At 41.3% G+C, this 19945-nt stretch overlaps 1 protein-coding gene across 7 annotated transcripts in view; it reads right to left on the reverse strand.

Annotated features, from left to right (window-relative positions):
• GRM5 (glutamate metabotropic receptor 5) overlaps positions 1–19945 on the reverse strand; it is a 305682-nt gene that overhangs the window by 276133 nt on the left and 9604 nt on the right. Inside the window, exon 1 of one of the 7 annotated variants that reach the window (XM_042459897.1) lies at positions 17477–17799. The exons of the other annotated variants lie outside the window; for them this stretch is intronic. The gene's annotated coding sequence lies outside the window, so the exon portion shown is untranslated. Of the gene's footprint in view, positions 1–17476; positions 17800–19945 lie in introns of those variants that run through there. 7 annotated transcript variants of the gene reach the window in all.

A 19945-nucleotide genomic window follows, 5' to 3' on the forward strand; every position in this document is an offset into this window, starting at 1 on the left:
CTTTAATCATCTTGTTTTCAGCCTTGTCTGCATCAGCCAGGTTACTCTGGGGGCAGCCTGGAGTATCCCAGCCCCAGACTTGCCCTGACTTCCCCCCATTACCTGGCCCTCCATTTCAACATTGGCAGTCTATTTGAAACATGTTCTGCAGAGCCGTCTGGTGCATCTGCCACAGCCAGAAATCATTTTACTCTGAGGTCAGAACAAGGCACCCAGCAACTATCACACAGCTGGGAACCTGATTCTAGCTTCAGACTGGAAGCAGTGGTAGATGCACCAGGCAGCTCAGCAGAGTGTCTTTCAAGCAACCACCTGGAAGATCCAGAGCAAAACATAACATTTAATAATTCATTTTAAAGGGGATATACCCCATGCCTTGTGCTGAACTTCTCATATGTTCTCTGGCCTATTTGCACGAGAACCAGGGTTTGAGCTGTATCTCATCTGGTCTCCCCATGGAGAGAGCAAGGAGAAGTCATTGTATTTGGCCTGTGTTTGCTTGATTTCTTCTGTTCTTGTTGTTGTGTGCTTTCAAATCATTACTGAACTATGGTAACCCTAGCGAACTTATCATGGGATTTTATTGGCAAGATTAGTTCAGAGGAGGTTTGCCATTGCCTTCCCCTGAGGCTGAGAGCATGGGACTTGTTCCAGGTCACCCAGTGGGTTTCATGGCCAAGCAGGGAATTGAACTCTTTGTTCTAGCACCCATTTATTTCTCTTTTTAGCAGTCCATGGTATCCATAGAACTCTCTTCCAGCACCACATCTCAAATGAGCTGATTTTCTTCCTATCAGCTTTCATGAGCTTTCACAACCAAACATAAAAATGAGAAATACAATGGCATGGACAATCCTAACTTGGGTATTCAGTGGTATTATTTCTTGCCAGCATTTTGGAGGGGGAACAAATGAAAAAGAAAGGATTTAGTGTACTTTGCAAGGGATGTAGTCTAGGGGAAGGAAAATTGGCCCCCATCCCCATACAGCTGCCCACCGTTCGGTTAGACTGAAATCTAGAAAGAGTTACATTTGAAAGCGGGATAATGGAAAAGTAGCAGATTTCCTCATCCCTGTCTGGAACATCAATGAGTGGAGGAATGCATACTGCAGACTGGCTACAGAGTATTCCTTGCCCAAGAAAACTCTATGGAACATCTAGGGTCACCTTAAGCCAATGGGCAACTTGAAGGCAGATACACACAAATCATTTGTGTAGAGATTGATATACCCTGGCTCTGTTACTTTGCATCCCAGCTAACATCCGTCATCATCAACATCATCATCACTTCCACCTCCACCACAGTGGGACCATTTTGCTTGAGCCTGTTTCCAGTTTTCTATTAAATGTCAAGTTCTTCTCATCCCAGGTTTGAATACATTAGTGAATATTGGTAAATGCTTCAAAATTATACTGAAACAAAGCTGACATACACACAGAGAAGCTGGATTCCAATTTTATAGTTCTTTCCAACATGGACAGTATCCCACCCCATCACCACAAGAACCCTCCACTGTCCCCTAAATATGTTTTTCTCTTCAGTTCATCTCAAAATGGTGACAGTATAAATAAAAAGTGAAACAACATTACGTTCCTATTTTGAATGGGACTGCAAAGGGAAATATAGGTATTTATATTTGCTGTGGGGAGGGCTGCAGTCCACTGGTGGGTTGTGAAGAAATGAACAATGTCCCCACACAGTTGCCCACACTGCTTTAACGAGTAACTGAGGTAGCTGTATTGGTCAGGCCCCACCTGGAATATTGTGTCCAGTTCTGGGCACCACAATTCACAAAGGATTTTGACAAGCTGGAGCATGTCCAAAGAAGGGCAATCAAAATGGCGAAAGGTCTGGAAACCATGCCTTATGAGGAGTGATTTAGGGATGTGTATGTTTAGCCTGGAGAACAGATGGTTAAGAGGTGATATGATACCCCCATCTAAATATTTGAAAGGATGCCAAACTGAAGATGAAGCAAGTTTGTTTTCTGCTGCTCCAGAGAATAGGACCCAGAGCAATGGATTCAAACTACAGGAAAAGAGATTCCACCTTAACATTAGGAAGAACTTCCTGACAGAAGAGCTGTTTGACAGTGAAACACACTCTCTCCAAGTGTGGTGATGTCTACTTCTTTGGAGGTTTTTCCGCAGATGGCTGGATGGCCATCTGTCGAGAGTGCTTTGATTATGTCTTCCTGCATGGCAGGGGATTGAACTGGATGACCCTTGGGGTCTCTTCCAGCTCTATGATTCTATGAACATAAAACAAGCATGCAATCAAACCACTAAAAGCCCATCTGGTGATACCCTAATTAGACTTACCAAAAGGCACAAAATATATCACACTGGCTTTTGAAGCAAACATAAATATTAAGAAAGTATTCAGAGGAAGGGAAGAGATGGTATTGGCATCACAGCATCTATATTTTAGCTTTGAGATGTTATGAAGAAGTGTCAGTATAAATAAAAAGTGATGCTACCATCTCACAGCCATAAATTGCCTGGAAACAAAAGAAGTAAAACAGGCAATGAAGTTTTGCTGCTTTATTTGAAGTTACAAAACACACTCTTGCTGTGAGAACTGTGTTTACATCTATCTACTTTGCTACATGAGTGCTCCCAGTCTCTTGGGGAAGTCTCTGCTCTGCCAGATTTTGCAGCTTTGTCTGATGAAGAAACCAGTGAGCTCCAAAAGCTAGTGTGACTGTAAAGACAGCAGCTGTTACAAGTGTGAAAAGAAACAAAACATCTAAGACCAAAATACGGAAGCTGAAGAAAATATGGGCCAAATTCCTAGATCAGCAACTTAGGCTGTATCTATACTGTAGAAATAATGCAGTTTGACACTGCCATGGCTCAATGCTATGGAATCCTGAGATCTGTACTTTGTGTGGCACCAAAGCTCTCTGACAGAAAAGACTAAATATCTCATAAAATTACAAACCCCAGAATCCCATAGCATTGAACCATGGCTGTTAAAGCTATGTCGAACTGTATTATTTCTGCAGTGCAGATGCAGCCTTAGTTAAGTATACTCCTGGCCCAAACTCATGCCAGTCCTGTTTTACTGGGCAGAAGCTACTGCAAGCAATGGAGATCTGTTTTCCTGTGCACTGCGGCACAATGTTCAGCCATTTCCATCCTCCTGTCTCTAGAAAGCTCTGGTGCAACAGTTAGAAGCTGGATCCCTGTTGTAATTCCTCCTCACAGTGGAGATTTCTGGTGGGAGGGAGGTGGAAACATCTGTCTGCTGAATCCTGATCAACAGAACATGCTGCAGTTGCTTCCAGAGGCTGCTACCCAGTGTTTGCAGGATTGAGGAACTTTTACAATTGTGGCAATAATGCTTTGATCATTAAGACTTTGGGACTGTGAATAACTTAAAGAGATGTAACTTTTGATTAACCGCAATAGTGATTCCATCCACAGTTCCCATCTTGGAACCACACTGTCTGAAAACTCCCCTTTTGAGCAGTGTCATTGATATTGCCCCCCAAAATGTCTACAGCAAACTATTGGTCACTCTATGTTGGCTTTTTAAAAATGTGTGTGCAGTTATATTTGTATGTGAACAGGGGAGGGGGGAATGTGAATGGAATGTCGCTTTTGGTTTGATCAGAGCAAAAGCAAGAAGGCAGCGCTGGAAAGGGATTTAAAAACATAACAAGGTCTTTTCTACATTCTGACAAGTTATTCTATATTTTAGGCTCCAGCTAACCCAGTTACAATGAAAACAACAAAGAGACTCGTGGCACTGGCACCTTAAAGACTAACAAATTTATTATGACATGGAAGATTTCATGCCATTCCTCAAGCAGTTACAATGACATTGTAACAGTGCCCACTAGTGGCATCCTCTTATAAAAATATTTTCTGCTTCACCATTGCAGTTCAGTCTTCAAGTTCTTTAATGCTCATTCCTAAATTAATTTATGTATTTTAGGCATCTGTATTAATTTCAGTGTCTTTTCAAAACTGGAGAAGGATTAGCATTTTCCACATTAGACAAATGGAGCAAGGAATTTTGTCTCTGTAGTCTTATCACTTTCAACATAAAATACCCCTAGAACAGTGGTGTCTGAACCTCACCACTTGACTCTTACAGAGCTGTGTAGCCAACCAGCCACACTGGCAGAGACTGTGCTCCATAGGTTCACAATTGATATGGCATCCTATGACTGTAGATGGAGGCAGTGGTTAATATCTCACCAGGTACATCCCCAGAGCCCTGCATCCAGTTTATAACATGACATAAAGTGGCAATTTAAAATACATACACACTTACATCAACACAAATGAACAATAAAAACCATACACCCTAAAAACAATGGCCTAAACCCATTTGCTAGTCCCAACAAGAATAAACAGAGTGAATCAATGAGAATTTGATAAATTAGACCTGTGTACATTCCATTGATTTAAGGATCTATTGATTGTGTGGAGTTAAGAAGAACAATAATACGAATGAGAAATCCACTCTCTCTCATCCTTAGCTTCCCAACTGTTACAGGAGCTAAGTCAATCAGGCAGACCCAGATTCCAGTTTTTTGCCTGCTGGGAACTTTGTGAGTGGATATCGTAAAACTAGTAGAAGCTAAGAATTCTTATCCAATTGAACCTATTTTTGTCATAGCATTGGGTATCTATTCATCTCCAAACCTAATTTGTTTAAAGCCCTCAGTGAACTATAACAAGGAGAACCTGAGCATTTATTTACCTTCTCAACCTTTAGATCAGTCTTTGGGGTTCTAATTTTTTCTCTGATAAACTGTGAAAGAGTCTTATCTGTGGTAGCCTCACTTCTCTGGGACACCTTCCCCAATGAAATGCATTTTTTCTCTTTCTTTGGCCTGAAAGTGGTCCTTAAAGACCTTTTTTATTCCAGCTAGATTTTGGATGGTACTCTACTGCTGCATTGATTATAATGTTGAAGTTGTTATTTATTTACTGGTCTTCATACAATCATAGGGTTGGAAGGGACCACAGGGACCACAATATCCTGCCATGCAGCAAAATACAAAACACAATCCAAGCACTCTCGAAAGATGGCCATCCAGCCTCTGTTTAAAAACTTCCAAAGAAGGAAACAAACATGATCCATACTCAGTATGACGTCCCTTCAAATATTTAAATATGGCTATCATGTCATGTCACCTCTTAACTTTCTCTTCTCCAGGCTAAACATACCTAAACCACTCCTCAGAGGGCAAGGTTTCCAGACCTTATCATTCTCTGATTTATCAGTGTGTGCAATCTTATTATGTTTTAGTATGTGAGTGTACTTTTGTTTGCTCTTTTTATGCTTTTTCACTGAGAGTTGTGTACTAACTTGAAAACATAGGCTGAGATCCTACATCACAACCTATGTTTTGCAACTTTATGAACCTTTAGCTACGTGCAGAAATGAAACCAAACCCTATTAGTGGATTGAGAAGATGAACATCAAGGCACCAAGAGTACTCTGATATGCATTGGGCACTTCTGATACATATAGGGGACTTCCGTTGTGCATTGGACACTTCCATTTTACTCTGCCACTTCCAAGATGGTATCTGAGTGTGCACTGAGGAGTGCCCCAATGTGCATTGGTTGCTTTATCAATCACTCTACTGGCTGCCGCTGCACAATGGACACCCGTATGCTGTAATGTTACAGCAACTCTGGTGAATATAGATATTGCAAAACTACTCAGTTCATTTTTGCACACATGTAAAGTCATTTATGAAGGCATAAATACCAAACTTGCTATACTGAAAAGAAGTTTAGAGGAAAATAAATAAGTAAATGAGTATGAGTATGAGAGCAATGACAATGGATGACCTTACAGGGTTGAAGGGACTGCAACAAAAATGATGTAGGGTTTTGACTGAATATTCTATCATACTCTATGCAAACTAAATAGTAGTAGTTGAAGTCATTGGCAGGGGCATCACTAGGGGACTACACCAAGAACACCCTAAGAGCGGGGTGACACCACTAATCTCCAAATATCTGTGTTTTGGCAAAAACAGATTGTGGTGTATGCCTCCATCCCTTTAAAATACTGGAGCTCAGTGGAAGAGATGGCGTAAGTGGGACAAGGCGTGTGTGTGTGTGTGTGTGTGTGTGTGTGTGTGTGTGTAATTTTCTTTAAAAACATATCATCTTACCAAATTTTCACTTTAACCACATGAAACTATGTACACATAAATACATTTAGGCTGTGCATATGATATTGTAATTTGAAGGAATAATTATAATTTTGTTAGTTGTTTCTGTCACAACTACTGCCATTAAGTTCAGACATATATGGGAATTACAGTTTATAAATATCATTAATACAAGAAATATTACTAAGGATTCTGTATGGTGTGGTATGGGAGGAGGGCAATGGGAGGGGTGGCACCATGGTGACTCCAACCATTTTGATGCCACTGGTCTCTTGAGTAATAATTGTTTAATGGCTTAATTTAAAACTGGCTAGCAAGGTTTCAACAATGTTCATTAACATCTTTGCTAAAGCTTATGCAGCCCTATAAATGTTAGGGCTGAAGTGTACAGTATCAAAGGTAAATGCAGTACAGCATTCAAAATATATGCTAATGTAAAAACATTGCCTCAGATCATAAAAACACAACACAAACTGTAGCCTTTCTTCTCCTCCCTCTGTATGTAAAATAGCTAACCTGTACAAACCATTTCACCAAGATTCCAGAAACCAAAGCAAAATATCCATATGTTTTAACGAAATACTTCAGTTTTTAAAAAGAGGAGGTTATTTCACTGGCATTTATCTTAAGGATGTTGCAACAATAATTGCTGAGCTTGAATATTAACAGTGTTTTGAACCCTTCAGCTTCCAAACCCATAAACCGCCCGGATTGGTTTGCCAGAGGGCGGTATACAAATAAATATTATTATATTATTATTATTATAAAGAAATCCAATGGCACTTAATTAAAAAATTTTTTTTCTAGCATTAGCTTTTATGGACTTGCAAGGGTTTCGGGGGTTCTAAGGGATTTCTTTATGGATTTTTATGCTAAAACAGACTGCATAGCTCTCTGTTAGACTACTTCTATACCTAACGTTCTAGGCAACCCTTCATGGATCTGATGAATAGTCCTCAAAGCTTAGGCCACATGAAATATGTTTGTTATTCTAAAATGCCAAAAGATTCTTACAGAATCATGGAATCATAGAGGTGGAAAGGGATTCATGGGCCATAAAGTACAACCCCCTGCTCAATGCATGATCTCCAGCAAGTAGCTGTCCAGCCTCTTTTTGAAAATATCCAAAGAAGGTGATCCCAATGGAGCTTTAGGCAACTGGTTCCACTGCCAATCCTCTCTTACTGTCAAGACATTCCTTCTAATGTTCAGTCAAAATCTACTCTCCTAAAAAATCAGACCATTAGACTTGGACTCATTTTGTAAAGAAGTGTGATAGTTTAGCAAAGTAACTTCATTTACAAAAAGTTATCAGTTTTAGATGTTGTGATAGTATGCTGTTTTGTTTTGTTTTTAATCCTCATAAGTACTATAGTAATGTTATCTGACTGTGGAGGACACATATATTCTCCTCTCCTATCTTTTGAGGAGCAGGGAGAAGTGTATGTTTGAGCAAGCATCCACAATACACTGAATGCTTTTTTAAAATGCAAACCTTGAAGCTGGAGGTGAGAATTCTGGTCTGGGCGTTAGAATTACTTATTGATTCCATTATGGATTGGTTCCATTTGGGACTGAGAAAAATTGCAAATTTGAGAACTTTGAAAATTGTGCGCACAAACTTGTGGGGGAGGGACAAAATGCAGCTTGGTTGAGTGTTGTCTCCAGAAAGGCCTTTGCTGTGATATTGTTATCGGGTGCTGGCAATTACAGTCACATGATGCAGATGTGTCTAATACTTAGCTATCTGCTTATATTTCTTTTCTTAATTGAAACTGAGAAGTCCTGAGAGAATAATTTCCTGTGGATCTGGGAAACATCTATCCCATCCACACATTTCTGCATCTCCTTATTAGAAAGATGAATTCACAGCTATGAAATTTATTTTAAGGCTACTGTGCCAGGCATCCTACAGATGCATCTGAGGAAGTACATTCAAGTCTGCAAAAACTCATGCCACCAGCTTCTTTCTTTCAGTTATTCTCAAAGGTGCTACAAGATACAAGATCTATATCATGTGCCTTTGCATATAGATTCAGCTCACTTGGCCTGGCTCTAAGATATAGTTGAAGTCCCAGGAAGGGATTTCTTTCAAAACAGAAGTGATCAGCTAGCAAGAACTATCTTTGGGATGTGCATTTGATGTTTCTACTTAGTATACAGAGACCAAGAGTATCCATCTGATAGATTGTCATGGGACAAAAGCAAGGACATTTAGAGGAGAATGAGTAGAATTTGTGGCTGCAGAAATGGAAGTTTTCCTCTGTGGGTTTTGACAAGAAGCAACAGCAAGGCAGAGCATTGGTGCCAAAATAGTCTTATCCTTTAACAAGGCCCATGGGGCATTTACACTGTAGACATAATGTAGTTTGACACCACTTTAAGTTCTCTAGCTCCATTCTATGGAATCCTGAGGTTTTTAGTTTTACAAGGTCTTTAGCCTTCTTTGCTCACAAAACTACAAATTCCATGATTCTGTAGGATGGCACCACAGCAGTTAAAGTGGTTGCAAGCTACATTACCTCTTCAGTGTACATGCCCCCTGGGCATTATTAAAGGATAACACTATTTCTTTCCTTGCTCTACAAAACTGATCCACCCCCCCCCCCCAAAAAAAACACATACATTTTCCATCACCACCACCACCACCCCACATACTTTCTTTAAAAGAGCTACTTTGAACACTTCAGAGAAAGAGCAAAGTATGCTGTGGTCAGAAAAATAGACATGTAGATGACATGGTCTCTTGTCTGATATTCATTTTGAAAAATGTGGACTTACATGGTCAAGCCAGGATTCAAACCCTGGTCTCCAAAGTAATAGACCAGTAACCACTACACCACGCTGGCTTTCCAGAGCTGATCGAACCTGTCATTCAACATAGCACAGCTTCTTATGTGTCATCCAGGAAGCAAAAGCTTGCAGAGCCTTAAAAAGTGCCTCCCAGCATCCACATGCAAATCCATCCATACAAACAAATTCACAGAAGTTCCAAAGCCAAGCTTTTTCACTTGACCTGCAAATGCAGTTTATAACTCTTGTCACTCCAATCAGGGATTTGGTGCCCTAAAATGCTCTAAAATCCTTCAGCTGCTAAGCACAGAATTCACACTCTAACAGGCTCCAGTTTAGACCTTTTTAATGGCCAGTCATTTGATGGTACTGAAAATGAATGGAGGGGATATAAACTGTGACACTGTTCCACTGGCAAATTAATAAAGTAAAATAAACCTGGCAAAAAGACCATCAGATTATTTATCAGGAGCTGTGAATGTCCAAATGTAAAATGTTAACTCACAGCTGGTAACTATGCCTGTATCACACTATTTGTAATACTCAGGCATTGCTATCTGAGTATGCTGTTTTATCTCCATCCTTACTTCCAAAGTTGATAAATATCCTAGTATAAAACTGTCTGCTACAACCACTATAAAGGCTCAAGACAGATTATTATCATTCCTATTTAAGCATTGTTATATAGCTAATATAAAAACCACTAAGTTCCATTCTATTCTAGAATGCATCCCTAAGTCCTACTAAATTGTAAGACAATTATACAAAAGGTCATTTGGGAAATGTCACATTGTTTAGAAAAACAGACATGTAGAATTTTTCTGCTGCACAATTGTGCTGCAAAATAGCAAGAGCAATAACGATACCGTAATGAGAATGCTATCAGGTTGTGTTGAGTAAGATGACATTTTGACTAGGCTAGTGGCAATGGTTAAAGCCACAGTCAAAGAGGGCTAGACATTGTCTCTGAAATGAGCATATATGACTGACTGCCACTAGATCTTCCACCCAATTGGGTAGATTTTCAAGGGGGAAAAAAATAAACCTGGGATGGGCAAAACACTTTTATGTCCAAGCTGGTGTCGGCAAATAGCACCATCACCCCGATGCTCCCACATCAAAGTGCATAACACTTGAAGTCAACCAAATATAAGAAAATCCAAAATCTACAAAAGAATAATATCTTTATTAGGCAACCAAAATGCACTAAAACATCATTGCGGCTTTCAAAGTTCCACTGGCGCCTCCATCAGCCATGTCATTGGAATAAATGAGACACACACAGATCTCATCTCTGGCTGTGAAACTACAACAACAAAGTAAATAACTACCATTTTACTACTGTCCTATGACAATCCAAATCTGTCATGTATGGCACCTAGCTAATTCTGTCTAATACACCTGCAACATAGCTAAAGAAGGACCCAGATGCCAGAGTTCTGTGACTGGTTAACAAGAATCAGTTTTGGAGCATGATGCCTGCTATTAAAAGCTTTGGGCAAGGGAACTGGTACTCCTTTAATGACTGTAGGGTTTTCTTTATGTGCACATTTCTATTGTCTTAAGAAAACATCATCCATGAGTCTTTGGTACTCTCTCCTCACAAATATTTGGCTCTATACACAGTTTGACCTCAGATATTCCTACAGATCAAGGAAATGAAGGAGCACCAAAGGATATGTTTTTAAAAAGACAGCAAGAAGATTCAATACCTACTCCAGAGACCAAGAACAACACTCGAGTCAATCAAAACAAATGGGAATTAAACCAGCCAAATCATGCTTTCCCTCTTTAGAATTCACTTTTATTCACAGAAATCCTCACTGAGAACTGTTTCATTAGGAGGCTTTTATTAAGATACTTTTCAAAAGGATTTCCATTGCTACTCTCAGGATAGCATCAAGTAGCTTACAGATATGAGACAGGCAAAAAGAAAAGGCAGATGGATAAATAGTGATTGATACCACTTTTTAAAACTATGGCACCAAGATGGTGAGCTTTGAAGCACAGAGAAATTGGACTTAAATTTAGTGCCACCCTATATTTGTCAGTGGGTTTGGTAATAATCCACCAATGTGGATCCATGTACAAAAAGAGATTTCTTGTATGGCTATTCAATGTTATCTGTGTTCTGGAGATGGGAATGATACAATACATCATGATTTGACAGTGAGCAAGTAACTAGGTGGCATTGCTCATTACTGAGCATATCTGGATTCAATGCAACCCATATGACACCAAATTAGGGGGAATAGCTAATACCCCAGAGGACAGGATCAAGATTCAAAATGACCTGAATAGACTAGAAAGCTGGGCCAAAGCTAACAAAATGAAATTCAACACGGAGAAATGTAAGGTATTGCACTTAGGGCGGAAAAATAAAATGCACAGATATAGGATGGGTGACACCTGGCTGAATGAAACTACGTGTGAAAGGGACCTAGGAGTCCAAGTAGACCACAAGTTGAACATGAGTGAACAGTGTGATGCGGCAGCTAAAAAGGCCAATGCTATTTTAGGCTGCATCAATAGAAGTATAGTGTCTAGATCAAGAGAAGTAATAGTGCCACTGTATTCTGCTCTGGTCAGGCCCCACCTAGAATATTGTGTCCAGTTCTGGGCGCCACAATTCAGAAAGGACATTGAGAAACTGGAGTGTGTCCAAAGGAGGGCGACAAAAATGGTGAAAGGTCTGGAAACCATGCCCTATGAGGAACGACTTAGGGAGCTGGGGATGTTTAGCCTGGAGAAAAGAAGATTAAGAGGTGATATGATAGCCCTGTTTAAATATTTGAAAGGATGTCATGTTGAAGAGGGAGCAAGCTTGTTTTCTGCTGCTCCAGAAAACAGGACCCGGAACAATGGATGCAAGCTACAGGAAAAGAGATTCCACCTGAACATTAGGAGGAACTTCCTGACAGTAAGGGCTGTTCAACAGTAGAATGCACTCCCTCGGAGGGTGATAGAGTCTCCTTCCTTGGAGGTCTTTAAACAGAGGCTGAATGGCCATCTGTCAGGGATGCTTTGATTTGGATTTCCTGCATGGCAGGGGGTTGGACTGGATGGCCCTAGTGGTCTCTTCCAACTCTACGATTCTATGATTCTATGATTTTATATATCCTGTGGTCCCCTGGATGTCCAGACGAGGGCAAACAAGCTGTAAAAGGTCTGGGAATGAAATCCTAACAGAAAAGGCAAAGGGAGCTGGGTATGTTCAGTTTGATAAGAAAAGACTGAGAGGTGATATGATAACCATCTTTAAATATCTGAAAGGATGTTATGCAAAAGATGAACCAAGCTTGTTTTCTGTTGCTTCGCAGGACAAAAATGTATGGATTCAAATAACAAGAAAAGAGATTGTACCTGAACATCATTGATGGTAAGGCTGCTTGAGAATGGAACAGATGACTTTGGAAATTAGTAGACCCACCCTTTGAAGATTTATAAGCAGAGGTTGGATGGGTATCTGTCAAGAACAATTTAGCTATGGATTTCTGCATGGCAGAAGGTTGGACAAAATGGCCTTCCAGTTCTATAATGCTGTGATTTTTCCTGTGAGATAAATCAGTGCCGATCATTACTTTGACAGAGGGGAGTGCTGGCATTCCTCAGCATTGGAAATAAGTACTACTGGTTTGGGGTTCGATTATTATATTTTTCCAATATTTAACTCAAGGCCACTCCTACTTTCATTGTAGAATAGTTGAAGTGATGTAACTCACACTATTGCTACAGTCATCTGTTGGTGGGGTGCATCAATAAGTTATTTGTAGTGTCTGGTCAGAGCTAGATTTGCAACCACCTGGTGATACATGCTGCAGTAATTTTGGCACAGCTGTTGAAACTTATCATCTAATGCAAATGCATGGCTGTTGTTTTTATGGACAAATTGTTCCGGCTAATCCAGAGTTTCTTCTATCAATAAAACTTTAAAGATTTTAATCTTACAGCTACTTCCATGGTGCTATGGGTTATTATCTTACAAAATGCATAACATCTCCACAAAATGCATGGCAAAGTTATGCAATGACACAAGGGAAGAAAAGAGATTCTTAATCAAGAATTCAAAATCTAATCTAGAACATACTTCTGAAAATGGGAGGGGGGAGATTATAGCAATAGCAATAACAAGTACATTTCTATACCCCTTATCAGTGCACTTAAGCACTCCCTAAGTGATTTACAAAGTGTAAGCTAATTGCGCCTAACAATCTTGGTACTCAGTTAAGCAACCTTGAAAGGATGCAAGCCTGAGTCGAGTTTGAGCCCTTTCGCTGGTACTGAACTCGCAAACTTATGGTTTTGAGTGAGTGGCTGCAGTACAGGCATTTAACCACTGTGCCACCAGGGCTCTTCCATTATGAAACATTATTATTATTATTATTATTATTATTATTATTATTAACCTTTATTTATAAAGCGCTGTAAATTTACACAGCACTGTACATACAATCTTTTAATTAGGCAGTTCCCTGCCCTCAGGCTTACAATCTAAAAAGACACGACACCAAAGGAGAAGGGAGTGGTGGTAGGGAAGGGGATGAGGGCCAGCAGTTCTTCTCTACCTCCGAGGCCTGGACCAAGGCAGATGGACTGGAGGGAGGGCTTGGCTTCTTAATGGATGGGTAAACTTCTTCCAGGGAGGCCTGTTGGAGTTAGCCTGCCTCTCAAGTAGGACAATACATATAAAATACATAGCAATACAGAAAATGATTCAATAAAACAGACAACAAAAGAACATCAAATAGCAAGTGACAGTTATGCAATGCCTGGGAACGCTTCTCTGAACAGGAAACATTCTCTAAATATCCATTATAATGAATCTCAAGTAACTACCATTTCTGATTTTGAAAATGTGGATTTAGAACTGCTATTTCACCAATAAGCACAAAAGTGGAAAGTCTTCCTTTCTCCTTCTTTAGCCACCAGACTGAATGTGCAACAGGATGAGCATTCATTACTTTGAATTATCTACCCTTCTCCATTTTGAATGGATTGTGATTTTGGTTTCTTCCCTACCTCAGTGTACACGTTATTACTGAGGACCCTGATGGGTCTTCATGATCAAGAGGATAAAAATAGGGATGTCTGCATCTTAGTTATGAAACAATTAACATGGAATATAAGGAGGGGATCTACCAAATGCAACAACTGGAGGATGGAAGAAGAACCACAAAACCCTGGTGCAATAGAGAAGCCCCAGAAGTTCAAGAGTCCCATCTCTGTCATCTCTTCACATCCCAGGAAAAGAGAAACCAGAAATTCAGCTCATCTCCCTGAGAGGACGTGGTTATACCGCTAAGGACTCCATCAAATGCAGCACTGAAATACACCAACAAACCATAACAACCAAAACAATACAATATCCCCAGCCTCTCCCGTGTTTCTCCAAGCCCAACTTTGTCCTTCTTTCTGTGTGAGCTGTCCATGGTGCTGAAGGCTTCCAGCTGGACTGGGTGCTGTCCATGGTGCTGAGTAGTCAGAGAGCTGTTAGACTTTGGCTGAAGCAGCCAAGGTGAAACAAGGAAGGGAGCTTGGCTCTGTCATCTTCAAGGGGCAGAAAGGGGGCGTTGAGGCATCCATGACAACTACTGCTTTTCAAAGTGTGTGTGTGTGTGTGTGTCCCTGCATGCTTGTGTGGCCACTACTAACAAACCAAAGCTTGGGGTTGCTATGCCTGTTCCACAATTAATTTCTGTAGAGTGCCATGTAAATTTATAGCGCTATATAAATAAACATTAATAATATACATGCATCTGAGGAAGTAGACTGAAACTCATGCTGCCAACTTCTTTCTTTCACTTTGCCTCAAAGGTGCAACAAGATCTCTCTAATGTCTTTGAATTCAACACTATAGATGAACATCCAAAATGCACAAAACACAGTGGTACGTTAACAGTATACAGTATAAATGAACATCCAAAATCCACACAACCCAGTGATACGTTAACAGCATACAGTACACATAAATTTCCAAAATCCACACAACACAGTGACACACTAACAGTATACATGAACATCCAAACTCCATACAACACAGTGGTTCGTTAAAAGTATACAGTACATATGAACATCCAAAAACCACATAACACAGTGATGCATTAACAGTAAATAGTATACATGAACACCCAAAATCCACACAACACAGTGATACACTAACATTATACAGTATACATGAACATCCCAAATCCACAAAACACTGCTATCTTTAAATGGACAACCCAAATGCACAAAATACATGATGCAAGCTTTCGAATCTTCACTGACTTCTTCATCAGGCAAAGGTATTATGAATCATACAGGAGTGGGCAAAATATTACAAAATGATGATGTTGCATATTCTCAAGGTGTAGTTGGTCTTCTTCCGAGGAGCCCCTTGGCCTGACGAAGAAGACAATAGAGCTTCAAAAGTTTGCCTCATGTATGATGTGCCTTTTTGGCTGGAGGATGAAAGATATCGCTGCTTTGTGAATTGGCGGCGGGGGGTATTATATTTTGCTCTATGGCTAACACAGCTGAATATGGAATTCAAAGATATAGCTGCGTTAGTCTATAGAATGAGTACATAGAGAGATCTTGACGCACCTTTGTGACTAACCGAAAGAAAGAAATTGACAGCATGAGTGTTCATAGACTTCAGTCTACTTCCTCAGATGCATTTGGTGGAGTGGAAGCCAGGTACAGAAATGTGTTTACTTTACAATATCCATTATACAAGCTTATGGATCCTATATACCAGCGATTCTCAATCTGTGAGTTGCCACCCTTTGGGGGGGTCGAATGACCCTTTCACAGGGGTTGCCTAAGACTATTGGAAAACACATATTTCCAATCATTTTAGGAACTGAGACACCACAATTTTATGGTTAGGGGTCACCACAAAATGAGGAACTGTATTAAAGGGTTGCGGCATTAGGAAGGTTGAGAACCACTGCTATATACTGTGTATCTCCTATATCCTACGTATGAATCCTATATACTGTATGGGTCCTATATATTTTATATAGCCTATATCCATCCTATTCTCTATGCAGACTTTCTGACTGACAGCATTTTCAAAGTCCTGGAGGAGAATAGCCCCCTCCTTCCATTTTGGCAAATGAACCCCAAAGCAAAAGATCTAACCATGGCTGCTTCCCTTCCCCAAAGTCACAGGGGTTATGCATGCAGGCCATCATCCCCACTGTCATCCCCACCATCATCATCCTCTTCCACTAAAGAAGCAAGGTAAAAAAGCAAGGTAAAGAAGCAAGCCATCCCCTGCCCCATTCATTCTTCAACCTGGGCAGGTACATTCCCTGCATCCTTGAAATCCAAGCCAAGATGTTGGAAGTCCACCCTTCAGTCTTCCCTGAAGCTCCAAAGGGAACTTCGTAAAGGTGTTTTGCCCCCCTAAAAGACCCACTTTTCCCTCCTGGGTCTCCTCCCTTGTGGAATAAAGCCGGAAGAAACCCCACCAAAGTGCATGATTGAGGCACACCACACCTTCCCTACAACCACTGCAGCCTTCCTTGGCTCCTTCCCCAACTCTGCAAATCTGCAACACTGAGGCTGCATCCACACTGGAGAAATAATCCGGTTTGACCCCACTTTAACCACCCAAATGCTATGGAATTCGGGGGACTGTGGTTTGGTAGAGGCAACAGAGCCTTTCTGGAGATCAAAAAGTCTGCACAGAATAGGATGTGATTTAGGATGTGTAGATGGATGGATGGATGGATGGATGGATGGATGGATGGATGGATTAGAGGGCAGGGATCCGTCTAACTAAAAAGATTGCATGTACAGTGCTGTGTAAATTTACAGCGCTTCATAAATAAAGGTTAATAATAATAATAATAATAATAATAATAATAATAATAATAATAATAATGAGGATGGATGGATAGATAGATAGATAGATAGATAGATAGATAGATAGATAGATAGACAGACAGACAGATGTTAAGACAGAATAGGATGTGTAGGTAGAGGATCCATAAACTTGTATAATGCATACTGAGAACATTTCCAGGGCTAGCCTTATTGGCACACAGCAAAAACACCCCCAAATCCACAAAAACCAGGGATGCCTTTATGAGGCAAGCTTTCGAAGCTCCACTGGCTTCTTCTTCAGTCAAAGGCGGTCCTCCGAAGAACACCAACAACACCTTGAGTAAATGCAAGCCTGGGGCAAACATGATCTCTCGTGCTCTCTCTCTCTTATAATAATTTTAACTTTATTATTTACACAGTACATAGTATCAATTCTATGGTCCAAAATTCATAATATGTCCCCCTCCCCATAAATAGACACTCTCGGGAGAAATACATTTCTTAATGAACATATTCGGGAAGATTTCTCCATTTTACATATCTATCTATCTAGGTATTCATCCTCCTATATGATTCCTAACTGGTGCCCTCTACCAAACTCCCATTCCCAGAAATCCATAGCATGGAGTCTTGGCAGTTAAAACGGTGTCAAACCTGGTTCTTCCTGCAGTGCGGATGCTACCTGAGCATCCTCCTTCCCCCTTCCACCCATCACCTACCTTCTCCCCTTCCAGCAGCCAGTATCCACCGCCGCCTCCTCCTTTCCTCCTTCCTCCTTCCTCCTTTCCCTCCGTTTCCTTCTTCCCAAGAGTCGGGAGCAGAGGAACCAGAGGAAGCGGAGGCTTCTCTGGGTCCCGAGCCTGGCTGCAGAATTCCTTCACTGCTCACAGCAGGAGGAGAGAGGCACAGAGGCCACTGCCTTCTGCTTGGGTCGCCTCCTCTCCGGCTGCCCCACAAGAGCCAGAGTCCAGCCAGAGGGGCTGTCTGTCTATCTATCTATCTATCTATCTATCTATCTATCTATCTATCCATCCCTCCAGCGTTTTCGCTTCCCTCCTGCCGCCAGATGAAAGGAAGGAAGAAAAAAGAAGGAGGGTAAAAAAGCAGGCAAGCAGGCAGCCTCCTTCTCCTTTTCTCTTCTTTTTCCTCCTCCTTCCTCTTTTCCTCCTCCTCCTTTTCCTTTTCCTCTCCTTTTCCTCCTCCTCCTCCTTCTCCTCCTCCTTGTTGGGCACCTCCACACCTTCTCTTTTTTCCCCTTCCCTTCCTATGGCACATACATTGCTTTTCTGGCTGGCTGGCCACTTCAACCGCGAAGGTTTTCCTGCAACCTCGCCTGTCCTTTCTTCTTCCTCTTCTTCCTCTTCCTCTCCAGGGGATGGAAGAGGCAGCCGAACCCCTGGGGCCCACCTGGGATCCACTTGCCTTGCCCCTCTCCTTGAAAACCCAAGCCACTTGCTCCTGCCTCTCTCTCTCTCTCTCTCTCTCTCTCTCTCTCTCGGTTCTGTCGCTACACAGAACCCCCCCCCCCTCTACTAGTCTCTTCCCACTCCAGTTAGTTTGCAATTCACAAGGGGAATGTGGCAGTGGGGACCCCCCAGGTCTGAGTCCATGCAGCCTCAGTTCTGAAAAACTGTGAAATGGGCACAAAGAAAGAGCCTCCAGCCCTGTGATCCCCAAAGGATCCATCTGGAGCTCAGCACTTGAGTTTGGCATAGGAAACCACCACCTCAGGACCCTTTTGTATCTGGACTCAACCATAAGAGGTAGAAGGTGGGATTTTGTGTATCTTGTCTTCTATATATACTGTGTGTGTGTATGTGTCTGTGTCTGTGTATGCCAAGGACTGAACCTGAGACCTTAAGAATTTAATACAAGTGGCCTGCTACCAAGCTCCCTCTCATTTTTTAAATATATACGCTGATAGATGACAGACAGACAGACAGACAGACAGACACGTACGTGTGTGTGTGCGCACGCGTGCGTGCATTAAAAATAAGAGGGAACTGTGGCTTGGTAGCAGGCCACCTGTTAAATTCTTTAAAAAGGTCTGAAGTTATACACACACAGTCACATTATATACACACACAAACATATGTATATATATTTAAAAATTGAGAGGAAAAATGTGGTTTGATAGCAGGCCAAGCTGAGTCCTTGGCATCTCTAGTTAAAAGGATCCCTCAGCTGATAATAACATATGTTTTTGGCCTAAGATCTCAGAGAGCTGCTGCCAGTCAGAACAAACAACACAAAAATAAGATGTCTAGTGTCAGCCACCTTTCTTTGTCCCTGAGCAAATGGAGATCAGTAACTGAGAAAAAATACTTTTTGAAAGACAACACCCACTAGTATCCATCTGCCCAATGAAGCAACACGCTGTAAAGTGAAACATTTCCTCTCTTACTTTGTGAATGTTTCATTGGCAACTGAATGCAACAACACTTAGCATGGAGTTCCTTGAGCACGCCAGCCTGTTTTGCAGCCATGGCTTCCATCATCCTCGCATCAGCTCCATAAGGTGGATTGATATCATTATTCCTCATCTGTAGGTGGGTGCTAAGGGACAAAAGCTTCATATGGCTGTCTACTGAGCAGACACTGCAGTGAAATTTGAACTGGAGACGCAGCAGCTTGAAGTGTCAGCTGCTACATAACACACACTAATAAATCTTTTCTCTTTTTTGAGCAAAAAGACTTGTATTTGCACACAAAGTGCCCAGAAAAGACATTAGGCCTTTGAAACAAACAGAGCTGTGAAGACCCAGCAACTCAGGGCCCTCCCAAGACATTTTGCTGACTGAAGCAAAGGCTAAGATGGTCCTCTCCAAATTCCACAACTTTCTGGAGTGCCTGTCGAATAGGAGCAATGGGAGGGCATCCAAGATCACCAGGGCAGGCAAGGAAAATAGGCAACATTGCCTACTTTCTGATAGGATTTTCAGTGGAATGGGGGGGGGGGTTCATCTGCGTTAGAGACACATCCTGATCCTCCCAAAAAGAAAAATAAAACAAAATGGAAATGGTTGTGGTATCAAAAGGAACTGTCACAGTTCTGTGTTCTGACTCCTAGGATCTGCCACCAGAAGCAGATGCCTCTCTGTGCATTACCGGCAAAGTCAACCCTGCAACAATTTTAATTTCAGAAATGATACGCATCAGGTAGAAAGCTTCTTGATCCTCATTCAGCT

This window comes from Sceloporus undulatus, chromosome 3 (assembly GCF_019175285.1).
Source record: "Sceloporus undulatus isolate JIND9_A2432 ecotype Alabama chromosome 3, SceUnd_v1.1, whole genome shotgun sequence".
NCBI lineage: Eukaryota > Metazoa > Chordata > Lepidosauria > Squamata > Phrynosomatidae > Sceloporus > Sceloporus undulatus.